The sequence below is a fragment of the Megalobrama amblycephala genome, linkage group LG21 (genome assembly GCF_018812025.1).
Source record: "Megalobrama amblycephala isolate DHTTF-2021 linkage group LG21, ASM1881202v1, whole genome shotgun sequence".
In the NCBI taxonomy this organism is placed as follows: domain Eukaryota; kingdom Metazoa; phylum Chordata; class Actinopteri; order Cypriniformes; family Xenocyprididae; genus Megalobrama; species Megalobrama amblycephala.
This window is the reverse complement of record NC_063064.1, coordinates 10,372,223-10,387,848: the sequence shown is the minus strand read 5'-3', so window position 1 is coordinate 10,387,848 and position 15,626 is coordinate 10,372,223. Positions and strand designations below refer to the sequence as shown.

The window sequence follows — 15,626 nt, the reverse complement described above, 5'->3', positions numbered from 1 at the left end:
TGATTAATAAATATGAAAATACAATTATTAAACATGATTGATATGATTATAAATCAAGAATAAAGCATTTATAGCTGTATTTATAATCTGATAACTAATGTCTATTAATATCTGTTAATTCATTGTATATGATGAATTAACTATTTACTAATGATTCACAGCATGCAGTTATTGTAAAGTGTCACCATTTTTGCTTATACAGGAATTCTTCTTAAAGAGTTAGAGGATGTGTTAGCTGATACTGTAGACATTCAGAGCTCCAATCTGGCACTCGGTCAGTTCACATGGCCCAGAATAAAATGAAGTAGGCAGTTTTGAGGACAGAGATGGTGGAGTCAGGCAGTGCTATTTGTTATCTGCTGTAAAGACTGGATTACTAAACAGCTGTGCTGTGCAGACTGTGATATATTGACCCATGAAAGGAAACTTCACAACTGAGAGACAGATGTGGAGGGATTTTTTTTTTTTTTTTTTGGTAAAAGGACGATTTTCATTGGAATTGATGGCGAGTCCAGTGTTATTTTTATATTACAAATGCATCATAAATACATTGTCATTATTTCAGTAGGTCACTACATTTTCAGCTTGCCACACTTAACATACTCAAAATGTCATACGAGCAGAATGACCAGCATCCTGCTATTGATCCAGTCTGGTTACTGTCCTGCTTCAGCAAGCTGTGAAACAATATATAAAATAGATTTGTTTGTGTTTTATGACCACATGAATCTACAGTAACTGATTCTGCACTGTCTAGACAAGTGGTTCTCAAACTTTTTGTCATGAAACAGAGTTAAAACTGGTATTTGTCAGGCTTGTGTAGTGTAGAAATTGCACAACGAAGGAGAATCACCAGTTAACAGATTTTAATCTCAGGAGAATATCTTTACACACACATAACTTGTAGACATAAACAAGACACTGACTAACTGAAACAGATTCCCTTTCTCTTCCTGGAATTTCCCAATTAGTCCCCAACATTTTCACCATAGGTATTTCTTGGCTATCTTGTTCTCTTTGTAAGGGTGACCGACTGCCAACTTCTCTACATCTTTTGCTTTACTCCCTTATAGTGGAATTCTGCCAATTGATGGCCAACCCTTTCTCATAAGTGAAATGAAACATTGTATCAAAGATAATCAACACTCCTCGGAGGCAAGAAGCCTTCACGTGACACCCTTAATAATGATCTTATTCATTGTCTGGTGGAAAAATACCAGCAAAATATGCTTAGTAGCCAAGCTAACTTCTCAGATACATCTGACTCTTGTAATCACAGTCACGTAGCCCATGAGGCCTCAAAACACTTCTGGCTTTTATAGTAAGCAAACTAATCATTTTGAATGTCTTAATTCCCACCTCCATTTCCCTTTGCCTAGAGTGCAACCTCACAAGTCAGCCCTCTCATCTTCTGTCTCAGGACCAATAATGGTCCTCCTTTTCACTACAAAACGGCTGCCTCATGTGACTGCACTCCAGAAGAGGTCAGAGTCAAACATCACTGCCCACAATTTTTACTAGGGAAGTGTAAAAGGCTCTGCCTCCCTAACTAAACACTCCAGGGGGTTGACTAATTCAAAAACAAATCAACAATGTCTTGGCCTTGCCCATGGTTATGTAGAATATATCAGTGATTAAACTCATTATAGCTCATTAATTTTGGTGCACTGGTTCTCCCTCGGTGTCAGAGGAACTCTCAGGCGCTTCCGGTGGCCTGGAGCGCTATCTGGGCTGCTCCACCGTTGCCAGAGGTACCCTGGTTCTTCCTAGGGCACTGTCTGGTGTTGGGGCTGACAGCGGGTTTTTAAACCACCAGTAGAGTCTGCCCAGGCTGCCAAACACTGATGTGCTCGTCGATCCTTTCCTCTTTTGAGTTCTGTTGGACTTTTCAGTACGTTAGTAAGTACTTATTACAACTTCAGAGTGATTTTAGTAATTAAACCATTCAGTCAGTAGCTCTTTCTTTTTGTTTTCATAAGTAAAGTAATAAATGAAACTAAAAAAAAAAAAAAAATGTTCTTGTCATTTCACTCAAAATCTGGTTGCATTACCTCATAACATGTATAATCTTCAGACCCTCAGTCGTCCTCTGTCATTCATGTAGTGTAATATAAGTATAATAACTTGTACATACACAATAATAATAATGAAAGATAAAATAAAAAAACGCCAAAATAACAAACAAAACACCCACTAACTAACTCCCTACTCTACCCATGTTCTACATTGCTAACTAAATTTTTCCCAAAAGAAAATCCATGATGTGGCTAACTCCCTCTCTCACCAAAAACATCATCAAACTTTAGGCACCCCTTCCATATTTTCTTGTAAAAGGTCATCCATTTCATCCAGCCATGGACCAGTTGGATACACTCCAGAACTGGTGCATCCGATATCGACTCCAGATCTGTTTGGCAGCTGCATTGGCCATCATTGATCTGAGAAAAGGCACAATACAACAGAACAACAAAACAAAAATAGCAACAGCCACTGCTATTATTATTCCCCCTTTAGTAAACCATTTACCCCATAATTGTCAAACAAGTTCCCAATATGCTTATCTCCTTCATTTTTAGTGATTTCGTCCTTTATTATTCAGTTTCTTCATTGCCTCGTTGAATGATCCATCAGGGGCTGTATTATTTGGAACATAAGTACAACAGTTAACTTCATATACTTTACAAACACCTTTCTTCTATGAATAACCAATTTAATGTATGTTTTGCCATGTCATTTTGCTTATGGGTCCTTAACTGTTGTCCCAATGCGTCTTCAGCGTTGTTAATGAGCTTCTGTTGAATGACAATCAATATAATTCATCCACTCTGCATTTTTATCACAAATTATCCACACAACTATACACAAAATCTGATTTTACTTCATCTCTATCCTTAAATTCATTTGGTATACCCCTTGGTTGGCCATTCAAATCTATACACACACACCTTTTCTGTTATTGATTTGGACACACACAAAAAAAAATCATCAAAACCTAATCTAAAACATGTCTCCATGCAACAGTGTCTAAATGTTTGGAATAACACAGCTGGCCAGTATCAGTTGCCATGTCATAAACCACACCACAGTCATAAACCCAAAGTTTTTGAATATCTAATAGATCAAATGATCTGGTAGGTCTGGACAAGCTGCAGTTTCAGTTTCTCAAATCAAATTTGTCAATCGTTTGTTAATTTGATTTTTACTTCATAATCCCCCCCCCCCCCCCCCCCCCTTTTTTTTTTTCTTTTTTTGTTGTTCATAACCTGCTCTTTTAAATAATTGGAAATCTCAGCATTATCTCAAATTCATGACCATCAATATTAACATCACACAATCCACCATTTGTGACAGCATTGTGATATCATAATTTTGTAATTGCAGCTTTAGATCTAGCCCTTAAAAAAAATGAACTATTGACCAAGATGGAGTGACCAGCACCACAGCTCAATCATCCACATTTTAGTTCTTGAACACATTATGTCCCTTTTTTCCTGATAGTGTTCATACAAGCTGATCAGCTCTGTCATGAAAGCAGATCCTAGAATCCCTCTCTTTATTAAACAGCATCATTGTAGGAACCGTGGATGAACCAGACAAATGAATCATTCAGATGATTCTTTCAAAACATAATTCCCGAAACCCAAATCAACGTCACAGGACTCAAGCTCAGAGAATCAAATTTTCGGCTCCAGTCCGTCTACAGAACAACCCCGTTAGGTACTTTTATGGCACACATGCTTCCTAACTGAGGAGAAAGGTGGTAAATTTTAAGCCATTTGTAGAAACCAAATCAAAAAGGCAACACAATTTAGGCTGCAAGAAGATAAAGATTCTTTGATCTCAATGCAGGCCTGTTTCTCTGAGTGACACTGTTGAAACTTCACAGAAAAACCCACAGAGACACAAATAAACTGTATCATGTTGTTCCAAAACAATTATAAATTAAAATAATCTAAGAAATTAACAAAACAGGCTTAAAAACACAATGACAACAGTCTACAATATTTGAAATAGAATGAATGAATGAACCAGGCTTTTATAGACAGAGTAAATGAGGTTAATGACAAACAGCTGTGAACCATCATGGCTGATAGACGGGCAGTGGGTTATGGGTAATGGAGTCTTTCACAATAATTATAGTCTGGGCTGGAGTGCCCTCTGGTGGCACTGATGGGAGGTTGAGTGTCAAGTAAACACTCAACCTCCCCTCCTTTAATTTCTTTTCTTTTTATGCTTACGGCTGGACTGATGTCTATTGAAAGAAAGCAGATAGCAAGTGTTAGCTTAACGGAATGCATAGAACTGCTGTTAGACCAGAGAATGATCAAAATACAAATAATATGGCCAAACAATCAAATTTGAAGCGGTCTCTGTTGTGATCATTGGAAATGTTTCACCTGTGCCCACTTAGGAAAGGATAAAGTCCTTCTGCTTGTGATCAGTTGAACTGGTCGGGCTGGTGTTTGAGTGTTTCCCTCCTCATCTGATGCTTTTGCTCTGTCAGTCTGTGATGGCATTCAAGGCTCTGTTGTCATGGTGTGACAGTGGTTTGACTCTGGATGCTGTGGTCTCTCTGCCTCTCCTCAGTCTGACTTTTGTTCAAGCCATGGAGAAGGCAGTTTTCATAATGACAGCATGTTTTCTTGGTAATTTCTGCATTGACTCAGTCTTTGTCCATATCAGCCCCTCTGAAGTTTTCAACTTCCTCTTTCAGCGGGATGAACGCCCATCAGCCAATGCCTCTTCTTCTCTCTTCAGCCATATCCATTGTTTTTCTTGTCCCCTCTTGTTGCACAGTCCAGTTACTTTCATTCAGTTTGTCAAGGCAGCTGCCCCAGAAATTGACAAAGTATTTTATAGAAAACAATTGTAGATATAAAAGCCAGAAGTGGGCCTCAAAACACTGTGATTACAATGGTCAGATGTATCTGAGAAGTTAGCTTGGCTACTAAGCATATTTTGCTGGTATTTTTCCACCAGACAATGAATAAGATCGTTATTAAGGGGGTCACATGAAGGCTTCTTGCCTCCGAGGAGTGTTGATTATCTTTGATACAATGTTTCATTTCACTTATGAGAAAGGGTTGGCCATCAATTGGCAGAATTCCACTATAAGGGAGTAAAGCAAAAGATGTAGAGAAGTTGGCAGTTGGTCACCCTTACAAAGAGTACAAGATAGCCAAGAGCTATGATGAAAATGTTGGGGAGTACTTGGGAGATTCCAGGAAGAGAAAGGGAGGAGAGCACCTGCAAATGAGACTATGGGGAAAAACTGTAGAACTGAAGGGACACAGAAACATTGGATTTGCCACAGCAAAGTCATCTGGAAATCGAACACTCAGAGATCCGCATTAATCAAATTTATACATTATGAATTCTACAGAAGTCTCATCTGGTTGATAACAGCAGTTTCCCCATGCTATTTTAATAAAGCAAGTTCTTCTTTGCAGAAAAGAGCAAGCATTTTTCTTCTTTGCAGAATGCAGAAAATAGAAGCCTTTCAGTATGACTGGGTCGTCTATATACTATATTATTTTAATCACTTGTTATATTGATCCCTACTCTCTCAAACCTTTTAGGATTAAATCATTGAGTCTCATTATTGTAAAATGCCTGGTCACTCAATCTTGCTCATTCAACACAATGCACAAGTTATTTTAATTAACACAATCCAAAAATCTCAGAATCTCTGCAATGGATCAAATTTTGAATTGTCTTCCAGGGAGAATGAGATACAAATTTCAGACATCTTCATATAACAGGTCAGTGTATGATACAGTCTTTCTCTGTATGTATGTCTCTCTCTCTCTCTCTCTCTCTCTCTCTATATATATATATACATTTTATCTCTATCTATCAGATATGTTTATAATCCTTTTTGTCAGTATAAGTTGTTTTTGCAGTTCTCTGAGGAAATGCAAATAACTAAGGAGAAAACTCCAGTGGTGTTATTTGGTGGCCACCAGTTTTTGCAATCCTCCAGATCAATCCCTGTTAGCAGGTCTGCTTATTAATTTAATTCCCCTAAAGACCGGTCAATTAACATTCATGTCATTTTATTAATTTTTTTCGGATGTCAAATCAATTTTTACTAGTGTTTTCTTGGTAATTGTTCAATTGGGCCTACTTTTAATTCTAATTCTATTTTTCTTAAATTCTACATTTGTACTTGTTTTTCCAATCTTCTTAGTACTTCAGCTGTTTTTGGACACAATTTTTGAGAGGTTTGTCTATGGCTTCTCTTTTACTTTTTTATAGTATCGCTGTGTAATTGATGCCTAGACCATGGCATCTCTACAGGTGTTGATGCTATTATAATCTACATTATTATCAATGTTTTTACACCTTTTTAGTAGGCTATACCTCTCTAATCCCAGCTTGCGTCTATTCGTAATTAGTTATCACTATGATGATCAGACAATATTAAGATATTTGATTAGTCTTTCTCAGGTATTTTAAACTGGCAGCTCCTCTATTTCAGGTCCACTGGTGGGAATAATGTTGTTCAAAGTCTATGTTGGAATTTGTTCCCCACTTTCTGGTTTATAAGATAGTCAGAACTAGAAAGGGTTAAATTTTTCTCTCTGTCTTCCTGCTTCTACACACACAAGCACACCCTCACTCACTCCCTGCAGTCCTCCTTTCTCTTACAAGTTTTCTCCTCTCTCTGTCAGAGGCAGCCCCTCCTTTATCTCACATAGTTTTCACAATACAGGCGCACACTTTTACACAATCACACAGCCGGGTTTTCACTCACACAGCATACATTAAAATTTACTATACACCTTTTTTTTTTTTTGTAAAACTGGAAAAACTGTTTTTTCTTTTATCTTTTCCTTAACTGTTTTTACTTATTAAGGGCTGTGTTTCCCTGTCTGGATCACAGCGCTTACAGTCTGGAAATTGTCCAAATTAATGACAGAACAAATTTCTGGAAATGTTTTTAGTTCTTTCAACAGTTCTTATACAATCTTTTACATCGCCTTTATTATTTTGAATTTTAGTGTCCATTAACAAACTTGTTTTTCCATTTCACAAAACCTGCAGGAATATTCACATTTTTCTGAACATCACTCTCATATGCTATTCACAGCTTTTATGTACACAAAGCAACTTAAAGCAGCATGATTCATTTTAAAACAAGGTAAGCAATGGACTAGAGCTTAGATTCTCTGCCCGAGCCTGCAGTCCGGGTCGGCCCGATATTTCCCGCCACTGTCCTCGGCCCGGGTCGGGTCGGGTCGGGTGGGGTCGGGCTCTTGATAAAGCATGTCACGTGTCATGTGCAGCGTCTTGTCCACTCGCACTCGCAGTCTCGCATGTGCTGCAATTTGTACAAAAAAGAGAGTCTGTAGCAGCCTACGTGTTTTAGCCATTAAATAAGCACATTTAGTTTCAAGTTAAGTTTTGTTTTGAAGAAAGATTTTCTTTAAAGTGAATTTCATTTAGTATGAATTGTATCTTAATTTTAATACATTTTTCATCAACCAGTTGCCTGGATTTAATACATAAAAAACAATATAGCAGACAATATAATAAACACTTACACCATTTGAAACTCATAACACACGCTGTCACCGAATTTACAAATTCACATCTTGCTTGTTGCTCACACACATATTATGTTGAAAAAACATTATTAACCCCTTACCAGTCACCCCCATTTTTGGCCAGGTAGTGAAAAATGACATACCCAAAATAAAATGGTTGCTGCGAACAAGTCCTCCGGACTACACACAAAACCAAGGTATCATTTGAAAGCTGACACTTGACAGTTTACTATGAAAGACTCAGAATTACTCTAGCAATTACTAATAGAGAGAGAAAAAAGCTCAAAATCTTTTTTTTTTTCATAATAATTGTTTATGGATATTAAAAATGCAAAAGGCAGATACATAGGGGCCTGGAAACATAAGCAAACTAAAGCCATATGTCTAATCAATATATGTTTAAAATTTGAAGGTGATACAAGCAAAAATGAACTTTTTACAGCCATTTATTTCAGTGCATGTCTAGGCACCTTTCCAAAAAGGGCACTTGGAGATGCCAAAGGGACACTTGGTAACCTCCTTTTACTGTGAAGTATAAGAAGTCTATTTGATCATTTCCAAACATTTTATCATTACAATATGACAAAGCACAATTTATATACTATATCTGGTATATTTTTTTCCTCTTAAAAGTTTAGAAAAATGCAAGTATGTTCATTTTTTGAAAGAGCTCCAAAAAGACCCCAAAGTAACACTTGGTAACTTGCTAATGTAAGGAATGTAACAAAGTCTTTGTTCACTTCCAGTCTTTTAATGGTTTAGAAAGACACATTATTTAGCAAATAAAGTTTAAATACAAAAATTAAATAAAAAGTCTATAAATAAAATAAAGTCTATAAAATTAGGAACAGTTGTTCATAGCTATATACTAAGTTATAAGCAATCAACACAGTGATAAACATTTACCTAAAAATATGTATGTTTTGTATAAAACATAAAAAAATTACATTATATATATATATATATATATATATATATATATATATATATATATAAAAAATATATATATATACCTATACTTTGCATAAATGCTGTACATATACTCTGAACATAATCTGAATGCAGCGGTACAAAAAGACAGGACATGAGGGACATGAGGGACATTCAGGGCAAACAGAACAACTTAGACAAAGTGCATGTAAACATATGCATTACCATGGTGAGTCTGGGTATCAGTCTGAATGGTAAAGTGTCCAGTACGCATGGGGAAGAAGTATTACCACTGGATTAGATGGTTTCTTCAGCCCACTCATCCACCTGTACATACATGTACTCTCTTTCCTCTGCCCTGGAACTTCTGAAGGCAGCTGAAGATGCTGCAGCCAGAGAAGGACGCTTTGCCTGCTGTCCAGAGGCATGTGGTGCCCAGTCATCATCTGACATTCCATCACTGTTGAATTACACAAGTGGATTAGAAATGCACCCAACACAACTGATAATCTTGCACAAAGTATAAATATTTTTGCCTTTTCAAACCTGAAATTAAAATGATCATTCACAAAACAATGTGCTTTCATACCCACCCTGGTTGTTGCCCTGATGGCACATTTACACAATCTTACACTTTCTATTCAAATTCCAAGGATCATTTACATACAGCAATATAAAGCCAAACCCACCCTGTTGTTGCCCTGATGGCACATTTACAGTTACAGTTTACATTTATCTATTCAAACACAAAGGATCATTTACAAAGCAATTTAGCTGCTATCCAGAGGCATCATCTGAAGTTTCATCACTGTTGAATTACACAATAAGAATTAGAAATACACCTAACACAACTGATAATCTTACACACCAAAAATTACACATATTATTTCATATTTTTCCTCAGATACATTTGTCTGAACTTTGTCTTGCTTTCGACATACATAACTCAATATTCATAAAAGTAATATGATCAAGTTACGTTGCATTGTATACAGTTTGTTTATAACTCAGCAAATGAATAGGGAATTTCATAGCAATTTGATATATTCGTAAGATGAAACAGTGGAGAAACTGAAAACTAGAAAACAATGAAGAAAAAAAAAAAACACAACAATGTTTAGACACTTACCGATCTAAATCAGGGTCGAGACCTTCCAAAACAAATCCTCTGCTTCCGAGTCGACGCTGGATACAGCACTCTCCTCTGAATAATCCACATTTTCTTCATCACTTCCTCCAATGCAGCAGCAGAATAAAACAACAGGCTTGTTCGACTTGATGCAGCGCCGCAAAGACCGATCGGCGGCTGACTTGAAGCAGTGCATGCCGGTAAGAAATGTTGTCCGACTTGAGACAGCGCTGACGTCATGTGACTGTGACGTATGGCTTTAAAGTACCGCGAGAGCGATTCGAGATCAGCCGCCTGAGTTAGCCAGCGCAGTTTCTCAAGAGGAGCTGCACGAGCTGTGATGACGACACAGCTGTTTCACCATTGGCCTGATTCACCGCATGACAACGATCACGTGTGTTTCGTGTTTATTTTCACGCCTTCAGTTCCTCGAAAGCTTACAAATCTGTATTTTTATAACAGTTAAAGCTCTTTTCATGAAGTCACGATGTTATTGTGTCATGTTTATCAAAATAAAACTGATAAGAAACGTAGACCCCACAACATTGGTATTTAAATAATATATTGAACTTTATTCTTGTAAAAACAGATGCTGTAAGTGTAAGCCTCTTCAGTTCCACTCATGCTCATACACGCACTTTCAAAACAGTAGCCTACAATTCATATTTCATGTTGTTTTCATCTTAAAAAATCATGTTTACTGTTTTTTTTTTTTTTTTTTTTTTTTACATTATTGTTATTTGATTCATTTGTTTATAAAGGTTTTGTGTATAGGTTTATTTTGGACTTTCATTTTCATAAAAACTTTTACAGTATTCAGCATAAGTTTATAGCAAACGCCACATGATCAGCCATGACTGACGTAAATGCAGCAAACTACGGGAACCACAGCGTGTCCGACTTCACGTCTCCGTTTTCAGCTCCTCCCCGCCTGCACGCGGCTAATCTCGCCGATCGGTTACATCCAGCCGCAGCCGATGTCGAACACACCTAACAACTGTGCACGAGGCTAATGCATGGCTGGGGAATGCTAGCTGTGCGAGTGCTAGTGGGCAGCAGGTGTGTCCCTTGTATTTGCGTCACCCAGCGGGCGTGCGTAACTTTTCCAGGAAGCAAGATGTTACGCACACTAAACAACAATGTTTTACACGCGAGATTATGCAAATCAACACATTGTCGTAATCGTTATGGCATAGGCTAACGTTACATGACAACACAATAGTTTGTCATTAGGTGTGTTCGACATCGGCTGCGGCTGGATGTAACCGATCGGCGAGATTAGCCGCGTGCAGGCGGGGAGGAGCTGAAAACGGAGACGTGAAGTCGGACACTTTCTGCTTCCCGGAGTGAGGCTCGTGCTGCGTTTGCATCGGTTTGCATACTTTATCACAGCTGAAGTGAAATAAATGCAATATTTGACTAATACACTGATGTTTCAGAGACCTTTTCATTCAAAACTTTATGTACTGCTTACAGCGTCTGTTTTTACAAGAATAAAGTTCAACATAAGCGTATATGTTATTTAAATAACAATGTAGTTGGGTCTTTGTTTTTTATCCGTTTTATTTTGATAAACATGACACAATACAACATCGCGACTACATGAAAAGAGCTTTAACTGTTATAAAAACACAGATTTTTGAGCATTAGTGGAGCTGAAGGCGTGACAATAAACACGAAACACACGTGATCGTTGTCATGCGGTGAATCCGGCCAATCATGAAACAGCTGTGTCGTCATCAGCGCTCGTGCAGCTCCTCTTGAGAAACTGCGCTGGCTAACTCAGGCGGCTGATCTCGAATCGCTCTCGCGGTACTTTAAAGCCACACGTCACAGTCACATGACGTCAGCGCTGTCTCAAGTCGGACAACATTTCTTACCGGCATGCACTGCTTCAAGCCAGCCGCCGATCGGTCTTTGCGGCGCTGCATCAAGTCGAACAAGCCTATTGCTGTCTTTTTACTTTTTTCCCCACTTATGTTTGCCTGTGCGTAATCACACGTCACTGACAGCGCCTGTCCACTTTTTTTTATATTCATGTAGGCTATATGCGTCCAGTTTTCATCGGACATCTTCTGGGCTGTTCTCATTCATTTACAGACATTATACTAAATGCAGTGATAAGTTATATTTCATTGAATAAAGCGCTAGATGTGGACAGTTTGACGAATAAACATGACAGCGCCCCCGTGAACAGCGCTTACAGGATGTAAACAATAGAAGTTATATCGATTTTTATACCAGGGGCCTGTACCATGATGGTAGTTGAACAAACTCAGGGTTATAGGATTAGTTTTGAGTTGACAAAACCAAACCACTCCAATCCGGCTTTGTTGGTACCATGATGCTGATCATCAACTTTCTCTGTCAACTCAGGCTTTGATCGTTAAGCTATGATTACTCCTCTCGCGCGTGCACATAAAAGAGTGACGTCGGCACCGAACAACCAATCGCGTTCAATATGGAAAGAGCGAGAGCGTTGTATTTTTCAGCGGAGGAGCAGGAGATAATAATGCAGAAATATGAAGAACATAAAAATGTTTTTCAAGCGCGAAGCAACACTGTCTCTGCTGCCAAAGCAAGAGAGGACTGTTGGAGAAAGATTGCTGATAGCGTTAATGCGTAAGTTGAAGAAATCCTCTCTCTCTCTCTCTCTCTTTCTCTCTCTCTCTCTCTCTCTATTTTATATATATATATATATATATATATATATATATATATATATATATATATATATATATATATATATATATATATATATATATATATATATATATATATATATATATATATATATATATATATATATATATATATCCTAAGAAAGATTAATATTTATTGATTTTTAGATGCAACCCCAACTCCAAACGTTCTTGGCAGCAGATCAAGACAAAATATAAAAATATAATACAGAGTGGTGAGTATTTATCACAACTTTTTATTATTTTTTGTAAATATTTTATCACAAATGCTTGCTTGCAGCCAATAGAAAAAAGTGTGAAATCCGTAAAACTGGGGGAGGGCCACCTCCTCCAGAATATACTGTGGCAGAGGAGTTGGCCCTGAGTTTTAATAAGGAACGGCCCATTATGGATGGGGTTACAGGGGCTGTACAATCAGACCCTGGTGCTGGCTCCTCTAAGCAAGTGACGCTTGGTATGTATGCAATACACATTATTTTTATTTTTTCAGTATAGGAGTTTTAAATGTGAATGACTTGTTTATTCTGCAGTAGAGGGAAATACAGTGTCCTTGATAAAGCCAGCACACATGCACACAGTCTCTCACACAGAGGTCAGTATACAGCAGACAGAACACTGAACACAACCTGCTTCACAACAGTTATGCTTTACATTGGCCTACTTTTATTTATTAGGGTGAAGTAAATGATGAGGACACTCTGTCTGTGTGTTCTGAGACTGTTGCTGAGGTGAACACTTTGGGCTTTTTATAGCACACACTTTTTTGTTTGGCAAGTGACTGGCCCTCATCATTATTTTTTTTTATTTTTTTTTATTTTTTAGGATTTTGCACAACCTGCCACTGAAACTGAGGCCTCTACCTCAATGGGCTTCAGAAGAAATGTGAACAAAGTAAAACCTTTACATAAATAGGAAGACATGCCATTTTGTGATTTCATTAACCTCCAGAAAACTTGTAATGATTGTTTGTGGTGGAATTATGTTTCAGGTAGAAACGGACTCTGTCAGGGCCCTTTACAAAAGGAGCCTTGAATTGGACTGCACACTGAAGGAGCTAGACTGTGAGCTTAGGAGACTCCAAATTAAAAAAATTAAACTGGAGATCAAACAGCTTGAAACGAATATCTCAGTATGTGAACTTTATTAACCATGTTACACTTTATGAACACAATATATGAATATTTATTCATGCAACTTTCTTGCTCTTTTTCCCTCCCATAGCCACAAAACCAATAAAACACCTACACAAAAGACCTATGTCTTTCAATGTGAGTTTCAATGTGCTTTTATTAAGTGAAATATTGTATGGTAATTGCATCTCTGACAGCTGCGCCAGCTGGGTGGTCAAGTGTGATTGGGTCAATTTCATCGGGGAGATGTTGGTTCTGTGGTGGTAATCGCTCCTTTCTGATTGTAGCTATATTATGCAGAATGGCACATGCAGCTACAATCTGTGATGCTCTCTCTGGTGACACTCTTAAACGCCGAAGGCAGTTGAAACGTGCCTTTAGGATGCCAAAGGTCATCTCGATCTTGACCCTGGTTTTACTGAGGGCCACATTGAAGCGGTTTTGTGGCCCTGGCTGAGGGTCAGGATAGGGGGTTAGCAAAAACCTCTGGCATGCATAACCCCTGTCTCCTACCAACAGGCCATCAAAAAGCCCTGTCATAGAACATAAAATGGGAAAATTGTGTAGGATTTGCTGTCACAATTTAAATGGACACTTTAAGTGTACTGTACTGTACTAAATGTAGCTTACCTTCCTCAAAGCGCTGACACAACACAGACTCACGGAAAATTCTTGAGTCATGCACTGAGCCAGGCCATTTGGCATCCAAGCTTGTGATCATACATTCATGATCACAAGTCATCTGCCGATTAAATGTACAGTACATCATTTTCATATGTTAATGTTACTATTCATTTAAAGATTCATCTCACTGAAAATAAAGTCATCTCACATGTAGGCCTACCTGAACATTAAGGCTGTGAAAGGATTTTCTATTCACATAATCTGCCTCATGTTCTCCTAGAGCTGTGGAGATTGCAACATGTGTGCAGTCTAGTGCTCCTATGACTCTAGGGAATCCTACCATAAGATTAAAATAATAATCAACATTTAAAATCATTAACATGTACTTTTTTTGTACAATACGTTTAGGTAGCTACTCAAAGTGATTTTTTTTTTAAATGTAAAAGGTTAAATTTGTTAATGTGATGTCACTCTATCAATAACCTATATCTTACCGGCAATTTTATAAAAGCCCTCTTTTAAGGACATGGTCGATAAATGTCCGGGGAACACAATGAAGCTGTTAATGTACCCCTGCAGCGCGAGGACCAACCTTGCGAATGGTTCGACAAACCGTGTTTTTCCCTAGGTTCTCCGCATCACCGACTGCATACAAGTATGTACCACTCGCAAAAAAACGCAACGCAATACATACCATTTGCGGTACAGTAAGGGCATGGCTTCGACGTGTCACATTTCTTATGTGAGGCTCAAGAAGTTCGCAAATGTAAGAGATTCCTTCCGCGGAAAATCTATATCTTTCATACAAATAAGTCTCAGGGAAAGCAAGGGGATTTTGTCTGTCCCTAAAAACTCTTTCTCTACGAAGTGCTCGTCTAACAATTTGCGCGGAGATGTCTACAGGATTCGGAAGAAAAGGTGAAGCCATTGCAACAGACGCTGTGGATTAGTTACGTCACCTATATTTCTTTGCTCACAGCTGATTGGTCAAACTTCAGTCTGAGATCTCGAATCCAGAACATAACCTGCCCCGGAGCAGGTTAGCCGTGCAGCGTCAGATACCATGGCAACGAAGACTGATTTAAGACGAGCAACTTTCATAGTACCTAAAACCCAGGATTGGCGCAAACTAATCTGAAACTTACCTGGCTAGCCAGCTAATCCAGCTTCATGGTACAGGCCCCAGTTCAGTGACCGTTTGCTCCGCATCCATCTACCTGTTCACTGCGCTGCACACCGGAAAAAGTCATGACATGACCATGCGCGCCACACGTGCCACTGCTTAAACTGAAACTGACTGGTCTTCTTTTGTTAGCTTGTACAGGGAATCGCATTCTTGTATCTTTCACACAATTGATAAATTTCCAACTTGATCATTTTATTGATAAAATGCAGCATATTGCGTAAAATCCACAAGCTTGATTGCACTTGCGATATGAACAATCGTGCAGCTAATAATTAATGCTTTAAGAATATTGTCAGATTACAGAAATGCTGTTGACATGTTGTGCTTGCTCAATTTAATATGAAGGTTCTGATTTGAATTCTACTTTACTTTAAG

At 38.1% G+C, this 15,626-nt stretch overlaps 1 pseudogene; it reads right to left on the bottom strand.

The window, feature by feature from the left end:
* Positions 1-13,435: 13,435 nt before the first annotated feature.
* Positions 13,436-15,232, bottom strand: LOC125257241 (annotated as a pseudogene).
* Between the last annotated feature and the right edge of the window lie 394 nt (positions 15,233-15,626).